The sequence below is a fragment of the Hylobates moloch genome, unplaced genomic scaffold (assembly GCF_009828535.3).
Source record: "Hylobates moloch isolate HMO894 unplaced genomic scaffold, HMol_V3 SCAFFOLD_5, whole genome shotgun sequence".
Taxonomy (NCBI): domain Eukaryota; kingdom Metazoa; phylum Chordata; class Mammalia; order Primates; family Hylobatidae; genus Hylobates; species Hylobates moloch.
Window position 1 is genome coordinate 91,959,765 of NW_026652280.1, and position 9,358 is coordinate 91,969,122.

The 9,358-nt window shown below is 44.4% G+C and overlaps 1 pseudogene; it reads right to left on the reverse strand.

Moving 5' to 3' along the window:
* Positions 1–4,318: 4,318 nt before the first annotated feature.
* On the reverse strand, positions 4,319–8,671 carry LOC116467900 (large ribosomal subunit protein mL50-like; annotated as a pseudogene).
* Between the last annotated feature and the right edge of the window lie 687 nt (positions 8,672–9,358).

Consider the following 9,358-nt stretch of genomic DNA (forward strand, 5'->3'; position numbering starts at 1 on the left):
TCTTGAACTCCTGAAGTTAGGTGATCTGCCCGCCTCAACCTCCCTCCTATATATTTATTTACTGTTCTTATTTATTTATTTATTTATTTATTTATTTATTTATTGAAACAGAGTCTTGCTTTGTTGCCCAGGCTGGAGTGCAGTGGCACAATCTCGGCTCACTGCAACCTCCACCTCTTCGGTTCAAGCAATTCTTCTGCCTCAGCCTCCCGAGTAGCTGGTATTACAGGTGCACACCACCACACCTGGCTAATTTTTGTATTTTTAGTAGAGATGGTTTTTCACTATGTTGGCCGGGCTAGTCTCGAACTCCCGAACTTGAGTGATCCACTCACCTCAGCCTCCCAAAGTGCTGAGATTACAGGTGTGAGCCACCGCACCCAGGCTCCTCCTATTTATTTTTACTGTGGCAAAATATGCATAAAATTTACTATCTTAACCATTTTCAAGTGTAACTCTCTTCCATTCACATTGCTGTATGACCATCACCACCATTCACCTCTAGAACTTTTATCGTCTTCCCAAACTGAGGCCCTGTCCCCATTAAATGCCAACTCCCCATTCCCCTCCCCCAGCCCCTGGCACCCCACCCCCCATTCTACGTTCGATCCTGGTGAATTTCACTGCTCTAGGAACCTCATATTGTTGCAGGATGCAGAGGACTAGAGAGACCAGTACAGGTGAATACAGGAGGATATTTACTTTAAGGTACACACCAGCTCAGTGGATTCACATCTAAAAGGCTGAGCCTTGAACAAAGACAGAGCGGGGTTTCTATAAGCGGGCTTACAAAAGCAAAACAAAGGCAGCTAATCATATAGTGCATAACTTGTGACCTTGCATAGCTGGTGGCCTTGTAGCCATGTTGAAAGAAAAAAAAGAACTGGGCCGGCCTCGGTGGCTCACACCTGTAATCCCAGCACTTTGGGAGGCCAAGGCAGGTGGATTGCCTGAGATCGGAGATCGATACCAGCCTGGCCAGCATGGTGAAACCCCTCTCTACTGAAAATACAAAAATTAGCCAGGCGTGGTGGCAGGCGCCTGTAATCCCAGGCACTGAGGCAGGAGAATCACTTGAACCTGGGAGGCAGAGGTTGCAGTGAGCTGAGATCATGCCATTGCACTCCAGCCTGGGCAACAGAGCAAGACTCTGTCTCAAAGGAAAAAAAAAAGAAAGAAAAAGAAAAAGAAAAGAAAAAAAGAACTGGCTAAATACAGACATGTGTAAAACATAGTCATGCTTAAGAGGCCAGGGAACGGAGTAACAGTAAAGGAATTTGTCTTTCTCTCTTATTTTTTTCCCTTAACCTTGCTCTGGAGGGGTGGGGGTGTGTGTCTGGAGCCCATTCCTTTGGTCTTGGGTTTTTGGACAGTGTTATCTTATAACTGTCCTTGAAGTGAGCTGCTAAGCAGAGGAAAACTTATTTCTTTTTTTTTTTTTTTTGAGACAGAGTCTCGCTCTGTCACCCAGGCTGGAGTGCAGTGGTGCGATCTCGGCTCACTGTAGACTCCGCCTCCCGGGTTCACGCCATTCTCCTGCCTCAGCCTCCTGAGTAGCTGGGATTACAGGCACCCGCTACCATGCCCGGCTATTTTTTTGTATTTTTAGTAGAGACGGGGTTTCACTGTGTTAGCCAAGATGGTCTAGATCTCCTGACCTCGTGATCCACCCGCCTCAGCCTCCCAAAGTGCTGGGATTACAGGCATGAGCCACCGCGCCCGGCCATTTCTTTTTCTTTTTAACCCTTACTACAATATGAGTGGAATCACACAGGATTTGTCCTTCTGTGTCTGGCTTATTTGACGAGCATCATATCCTGCAGGCTTATCCATGCGGTAGCTTGTGGCAGGATTTCCTTCCTGTTGAAGGCTGAATCATATTCCATTCTATAGATGATTACATTTGGCTCATCCATTCATCCTTCAACAGACATTCAGGTTGCTTCCACACTTTGGCTTTTGTGAATAATGTTGGAATGAACATGGGTGTAAACATATCTCCTCAAGAGCTTGTTTTTAATTATTTTGGGTGTACGCCTAGAAATAAAATTACTAAATCATATGGAAGTTCTATGTTTAACTATACCACATTCCTTTTTAAAAGTGATGAATTCTATTCTACTGTATGGATATACCACACTTTCTTCATCCACTCACCTACTGAAGGGCATCTGGCTGCTTTCACCTTTTGGCATTTACGAATACAACTGCTCTCCATGTCCGTGTGTAGGTCTATGTGTGAATGCAAGCTTTCCAGTCATTTGGGGAAATACCAGAGTATTATATTGCGAGATTGTATGGTGAGACCATGTCTGGTTTTATAAGAAACCACCAAACTGTCTTCCAAAGTGGCCACACCCTTTTGCATTCCCACCAGCAATAATGAGAGTTCCTGTCGCTCCACATCCTCCCCAGCACTTGGTTGTCAGGGTTTTGGATTTTGGACATTTAATAGCTGTGTGGCGGAATCTCGTTGTTTTAATTGCAACGCCCTAATGACATATGGTGTTGAGCATTTTTTCTTATGCTTATTTTAAATTTTTTTTTTTTTTTGAGACGGAGTCTCGCTCTGTCACCCAGGCTAGACTGGAGTGCACTGGCACAATCTCAGCTCACTGCAACCTCCCCTTCCCAGGTTTGAGCAATTCTCCTGCCTCAGCCTCCCAAGTAGCTGGGACTACAGGCGTGCGCCACCACACCAGGCTAATTTTTTGTATTTTTAGTAGAGACAGGGTTTCACCCTGTTAGCCAGGATGGTCTCTATCTCCTGACCTCGTGATCCACCAACCTCAGCCTCCCAAAGTGCTGGGATTACAGGCGTCAGCCACCGAGCCCGGCCTAGATGCTTTGAATTTTCTATGTAGATAATCATATTAGCTATGAATCAGAATAGTTTTATTATTCCTTTGAAATCTATATGCTGAACCCCAGCCCCCACTTTATCAAACTGACTTCCAGTACCATGTTAACGGTGGTGAGAGCGGACATTCCTGTCCTCTTCCTGATTCTCAGGGGAAGGCATTCATTATCTCATCACTAAATATGATGTTACCATAGGGTTTTTGTGGATGCCATTCATCAGGTAAAAGAAGTGTATTTCTATTTCTAACATGTTGTGAATGAGTGCTGTGTTTTGTTAAATTTTTTTTCTTCTGCACCTATTGATATCATCATATAGTTTTTCATCCTTAGTCTCTTTGTCAGAGGTGTGTGAACCAGAGTGACTCCATCTTGAATAAGAGCTGGATAAAATGAGGCTGAGACCTAGTGGGCTGCATTCCCAGATGGTCAGGCACTCTAAGTCACAGGGTGAGACAGGAGGTCGGCACAAGATACAGGTCATAAAAACCTTGCTGATAAAACAGGTTGCCGTAAAGAAGCCGGCTAAAATCCACCAAAACCAAGATGGTGACGAGAGTGACCTCTGGTCGTCCTCACTGCTACACTCCCACCAGTGCCATGACAGTTTGCAGATGCCATGGCAATGTCAGGAAGTTATCTTATGTGGCCTAAAAAGGAGAGGCATGAGTAATCCACCCCTCATTTAGCATATCATCAAGAAATAACCATAAAAGAGAAGCCCTCTGGACTTCTCTGCCTATGGAATAGCCATTCTTCTTCTTCTTTTTTTTTGAAACAAGGTCCAGGCTGGAGTGCAGTGGCACTATCCCTGCTCACTGCAACCTCCACCTCCTGGGTTCTAGTGATTCTTGTGCTTCAGCCTCCAGAGTAGCTGGGATTACAGACATGCGCCACCACACCCAGCTATAGAGTAGTCATTTTTTATTTCTTTACTTTTCTTTTTTTCACTTTAACAAATTTACTTTAATTCCAAAAGAAATTAATCTAGAATGGTCAGTAATATACAACATACTTTTATGTTTCTTTTATAGGTATCTAATACAAGTTTATTTGTATATGTGCAATATATAATAACTCTATCTTAGACATGAGTCCTAACAGGATGAAAATATTTTCTTGCAACTATTACTTTATGCCTATGAAGGGTCTGAACTTGTAATGTCCCCGTCTCAAACCCAAGTTAATGACAGTGCCTTGTCAAAATTTTTCATAAATTATTAATGACCTAATTTCATTTAGAAAATGGTTTCAGCAAATATGACAATAGAAAATCCTGTTATTTATTTGTCCATTCATGATATGAGAAAAAAAGAGATGATACATTCCTCCATAGAACAAGTGGGTTTAGAGAACAGTTCTGATAGTATTTCACATGGTAAGCTATCAAAAGGTCTAATAAGCAGCCTCATTGCTCAGGGGAAGAAAACGGTTTCAATGTGTTTCTCTTCCGAATTGCTTAGTAACTCTAAGTGATTTTCAAATTGGGGGTCAGATTACTGGCACTGAGATCATCAAATTGAGATCTATCTTGAATGGGTACCTTATAGACATTAAGGACATCTCTAACCCTGAACATCTGGTGGAGTGTGGAGTTAGGGACTACAAGACCCAAGTCATCAGCTAAATGTGCCACGAGATTGAACTTTAGACGACCATCTTCCAGGGAGATGTCTTGCCAATTACTAGGAAGAGATGGGCCAAAAACTTTTTCAACATAAGGTTCCAAATGACTATGGGGATCTTCAGGTGGCGTGTATGTTCAGCTCTGTAAGGGTGGATACACTGGAATAGGTTCTTTTTGCACCTTTTCTACCATCTCAGCAACCACAAGCTCTTTCTCTTTTCTGAGTTGAGACCAAAATTCTCTAGGTGGTGCCCCTAAGACTGTCCACATGAAGGCTCTTCTGGTAATGACAGAGATTGCGCTGCCATCTTCGATGAGATCCGTGGGCCTGAGACGATCCCTTTACTTTCTTAACAAACTTGCTTTCACTTTACTCTATGGACTCACCTCAAATTCTTTTTTGCGTGAGATGCAAGAACTCTCTCTCGGAGTCTGAATTGGGAGCCCTTTCCGGTAACATGTTCATGTGGTGACTTGTCTAAATTTTCAAATGCTTAACCGACCTTGCATTCCTGAGAGAAGCCTCACTTGGCTGCAGTGTATTCCCCTTGGTGTAGTGGCTCCGTTATGTCTTCTGATGCTTGGCTGAGGGTTTTTGTATCTATGATTATAATGAACATTGACCTGTAGTTTTCTTCTTGGAATGTTTTTGTCTATTTTGGTATCAGAGAGTGCCCCTTCCTCTTTCGTTTCTGAGAAAAGAGTGTGTAAAATTTGTACTATTTCTTCCTGAAATACTTTGTATAATTCACCAGGGAAACCATCCAGACTTGGAGTTTTTTTTTTGTTTGTTTTCTATTTTTTTGAAGTTTTTTTTTTAAACTATGATTTCCATTTTTTTTTAAATAGATGTAAGATTACTCAGATTATCTGTTTCTTCTTGAGAGAGTTCAGTGGTTCATGTCTTTCAAGGAATTGACCCATTTCATCCCAGTTGTCAGATTTACATGTGGGCAGAGATGTTTGTAGAGTTCCCTTGCTATTCTTCTAATGTCTGTGGAGCCTGAAGTGATATCCCTCTTCCAACCCTAACCTCGGTCATGTGTGTGCTCTTCTTTCTTGTCTGTCTTGCTAGAGGCTTATCTTTTTTGATCTTTATTTATTGATCTTTATTGATCTTTTCGAAGATCCAGATTTTGGTTTAATTTTCTTTTTTTTTTTGAGATGGAATTTCACTCTGTTGCCCAGGCTGGAGTGTGGTGGTACGATCTCAGTTCTCTGCAACCTCTGTCTCCCAGGTTCAAGCTATTCTCCTGCCTCAGCCTCCCAAGTAGCTTGGATAACAATCGTGGGCCACCACATCAGGCTAATTTTTGTATTTTTAGTAGAGACAGTGTTTTGCCATGTTGGCCAGGCTGGTCTCAAACTCCTGATCTCAACTGATCCACCCACCTCAGCCTCCCAAAGTGCTGGGATTATAGGCGTGAATCACCGCGCCCAGCTGGTTGAATTAATTTTCTCCATTGTTTTTGCTATTTTCTATTGCGTTGATTTCTAATTTTATACGCATACATACACACGTATCCATAAATTTATATTTTTTTCCTGCTTGCTTTCAGATTATTTGTTCCTTGAAGGTTATGTAGAATTAACCAATGAAACCACCTGGACTTGAAGGGTTTTTTTGTGTGGGAAGGCTTTTAACTACAAATTCTGTTTCTTGATAGAGATATTCAGGGTCCCTCTTCCTTCTTGAGTTTGGTGGTTCATGTCTTTCAGACAATTTCCTCTTAGTTTCCAAATGTATGTGGTGTGCAGTATTCCTGCATTATCCTTTTAATGTCTGTGGGACCTGAAGTGATATCCCTTTTCTCATTCCTGATATTGGTAATTTGCGTCTTCTTTATTTTTCATCTTGCCAGTCTTGCTAAAATTTAAAAAATATGTTGATCTTTTCAAAGAACCAGCTTGACTATATTCTTTGTTTATATCTTTTTAATGGTTGTTCTAGAGTATGAGTATATTGCTTACTTTTGCACTGTGTGCTTAGAATCAATATTTCACTAATTTAGGTGGAATCCAGGAATCTTCCCATAACAGAGGCCACTTGTCTCATAAATGACAAATACTCATATTGAAAACCCCACCAGAGAATGGTGTGATTTTTGTTTACAACATCAAACACATTTTGAAGAGAATAACTCATTAGATTTACATATGTTTACCTAAAACTCTGAGGATAGGAAACTTTTTCTCTCAGAAGAGCCTCCGTGGTCCCAAGACAGCTGGTGAGCCCATTGTTTTAAATATTTAGCTGGTATTTTATCTCTTCATGTCCTCATTCATGGCCCTTGGTGTCTCCATGTGTCTCTGACTGTGGGTGCTGGCTCTTGCCCACGGTGGCTACTTCCCTTGTGTGCTTGTGGTTTTCTGCTGTGAGCTCATGTTTGCCTTGGCTGTAGGTGGGGAGCTCGGGGCCTTGGCTGAGGACACAGACTTTGTCTGAAGTTCTGCTGCACTTCCTTCCACCGGGCTGCTCTGGGTCCTATCAATTCAGGGCCACTTTAAGTGACTTGCTCAGCTTGTGATTTTCTGGACCACAAAACTAATGCCAATGTGTGCCTCCCACCTGGATAAGGGTGAGCCTGAAGTTGTCACTTCTCAAGGGAAATGTTTTTATCACCCATCTCAGACTCAGCAGGACGTATTTCTCTGCTGTCTCCTTCTGGTAGTGGCTGGGTTGCCTTCTAGCCGCCCCCGTCAGAGGGCACAGTCCCTTCCGGGGTCTCTGCTTTGGACAGCAGCTCTGAGCTCCAACCACCCACTGCGCAGAACAAAGACTTGTCTTCTGCATTGCACCCTCCCACGTAGCTCTTAAAACCAAAGCCTCTGAGTGCGTGTGCATGCTGCGCTCCACTCTCACAATTCAGGACTCAGCAAAAGCAGTGAATGGGGCAAATTCCGTGCAACATGGTGGATGAATCTCGCCAACATAGTCTGGGGCCAAAGGAGCCAGCCATGAGAGGACATGGCCTACGATGGCATTTTATGAAGTCCAATAACAGGCAAAACTGGTGTCTGATGGGAAAATTCAAGCTCATGGTTACTCTAGGTGGGGAGTGGGTAGCAATCAGAAATGGGTGCTTCTTGGGTGCCGGAATGTTCTATTTCTTGTTCTGAGGGCCAGTTCTAGGAGGATGTTCAGCTTCTGTGGAAATGTATTGAGTTCTACATGGATACCTTGTCCACTTTTCTATAGTTTTATTTTAATACAATGTGGCAACAGCAGCAAGGGACCCTCTTCCCTGAGGGGCACCTCTATTCCGCAGCTGTCACCCCACCTGACTCTTCACTCTGAAACGTGACAGAGCATATTTCTGCTGTAAACTGTGCTGCTCCCTCCTCCAGGTGGTGAAGCCTATGTGTCCCCTCTTTCCCTTTTTGCTCTGACTGCTAGGGAGCTCACATTAAAGGCTGGGCTCTCTGGTTGTCATTTTCCTGGATCTGGATGCCATGATATCAATGTCTCTTCTACCCTTTCTGACCTTTTTTGGGTGGTTTTATTCCTGGGGAACTTTCACTCTAACATAATCCACACTTTTTGAGTGAGCCAGCCGGCATCCAAGAAAATCAGGGTAGCATCGGGCCTTGGGGACAAAGTGACATTGGTTGAGATTCTGGCTCTGTGGCTTTCACTTCTGTAACTGGGATAGAGGATGCAAAGCATTGAACTCAGAGCCTGGCAACACGACACAGACTCCGTGAGTATCAGTGCGATGATTATAATGAATCATAATGCATCCATGGACACACTGGAAGCACCAAATTAGACCTGAATGGAGTGGTCAGCAGGAAGAGCTCCTGGCCAAGGATGGCCAGGCAGAAAGACGAGAGGCTGGTCCCCAGGGCCACCGAGTCACCGATGGCCTGGGGCTCAGGGGCTGAGGCAGAGACAGTCAGGAAGGACTGGCAAGGCAGCCATGCTGGGGCCTCAGAAAAAGGCGCCACTGACCGGCCAAGGTCCTCCCTGGGGCCTGCCCTGCACTGCCTCTGCCTCAACATTTGCTGTCAGAGCCATGGTGAGACGGGGCCTGGGACAGGAGGTATCTTCCTGGCGATGTCCCTGAGTGTGGCTCCCGAAAGGAGAGCAGTCTCTGGCCAAATGTTCCATTGTGGTTATGAGCAGCATTTGCAGTCAGACAGAGAGGTTAGAACCGCACCTGTGCCACCTGCATCTGGGGCCATGCCCAGGTGTGTGCCGGCTCTGCACCTCAGTCACGGCTGCTATGGGAGGCAAGAAAAAAGACACCCACCTTGTGGGTCCTTGGAGGACTGGATAGGCTGGCTCCACCCAGGACCTGAGCTACAGGGGAGGATTCTGATTCCCTGTCAGCTGCGAGCACCTGGGATGCAAGAGGAGCTCAGTAAACACACATTCAGTGACAGGCCGGGAATGGGCTGACTATACAGGCAGATTTCACTTAGACAAGAGCTGTAGGGAAAGAGACACAGTGGTAGGCGGTGCTTGTTATTTTGAGGTGTGTTCCTTCAGGACCTAGTTTATTCAGAGTTTTTGGCATGAAGGGATGTCACCCGGGCGTGGTGGCTCACGCCTATAATCCCAGCACTTTTGGAGAGCAAGGCGGGTGGATCACTTGAGTTCAGGAGTTCGAGACCAACCTGGCCAACATAGTGAAACCCCATCTCTACTAAAAATACAAAAATTAGCTGGACATGGTGGCAGAAACCTGTAATCCCAGCTACTTGGGAGGCTGAAGCAGGAGAATCACTTGAACCTGGGAGATGGAGTTTGCAGTGAGCCGAGATCACACCACTGCACTCCAGCCTGGGCAACAGAGTGAGACTCCATCTCAAAAAAATAAAAAATAAAATGAAGAGATGTTGAATTTTATCAAAAGCCTTTTCTGCATG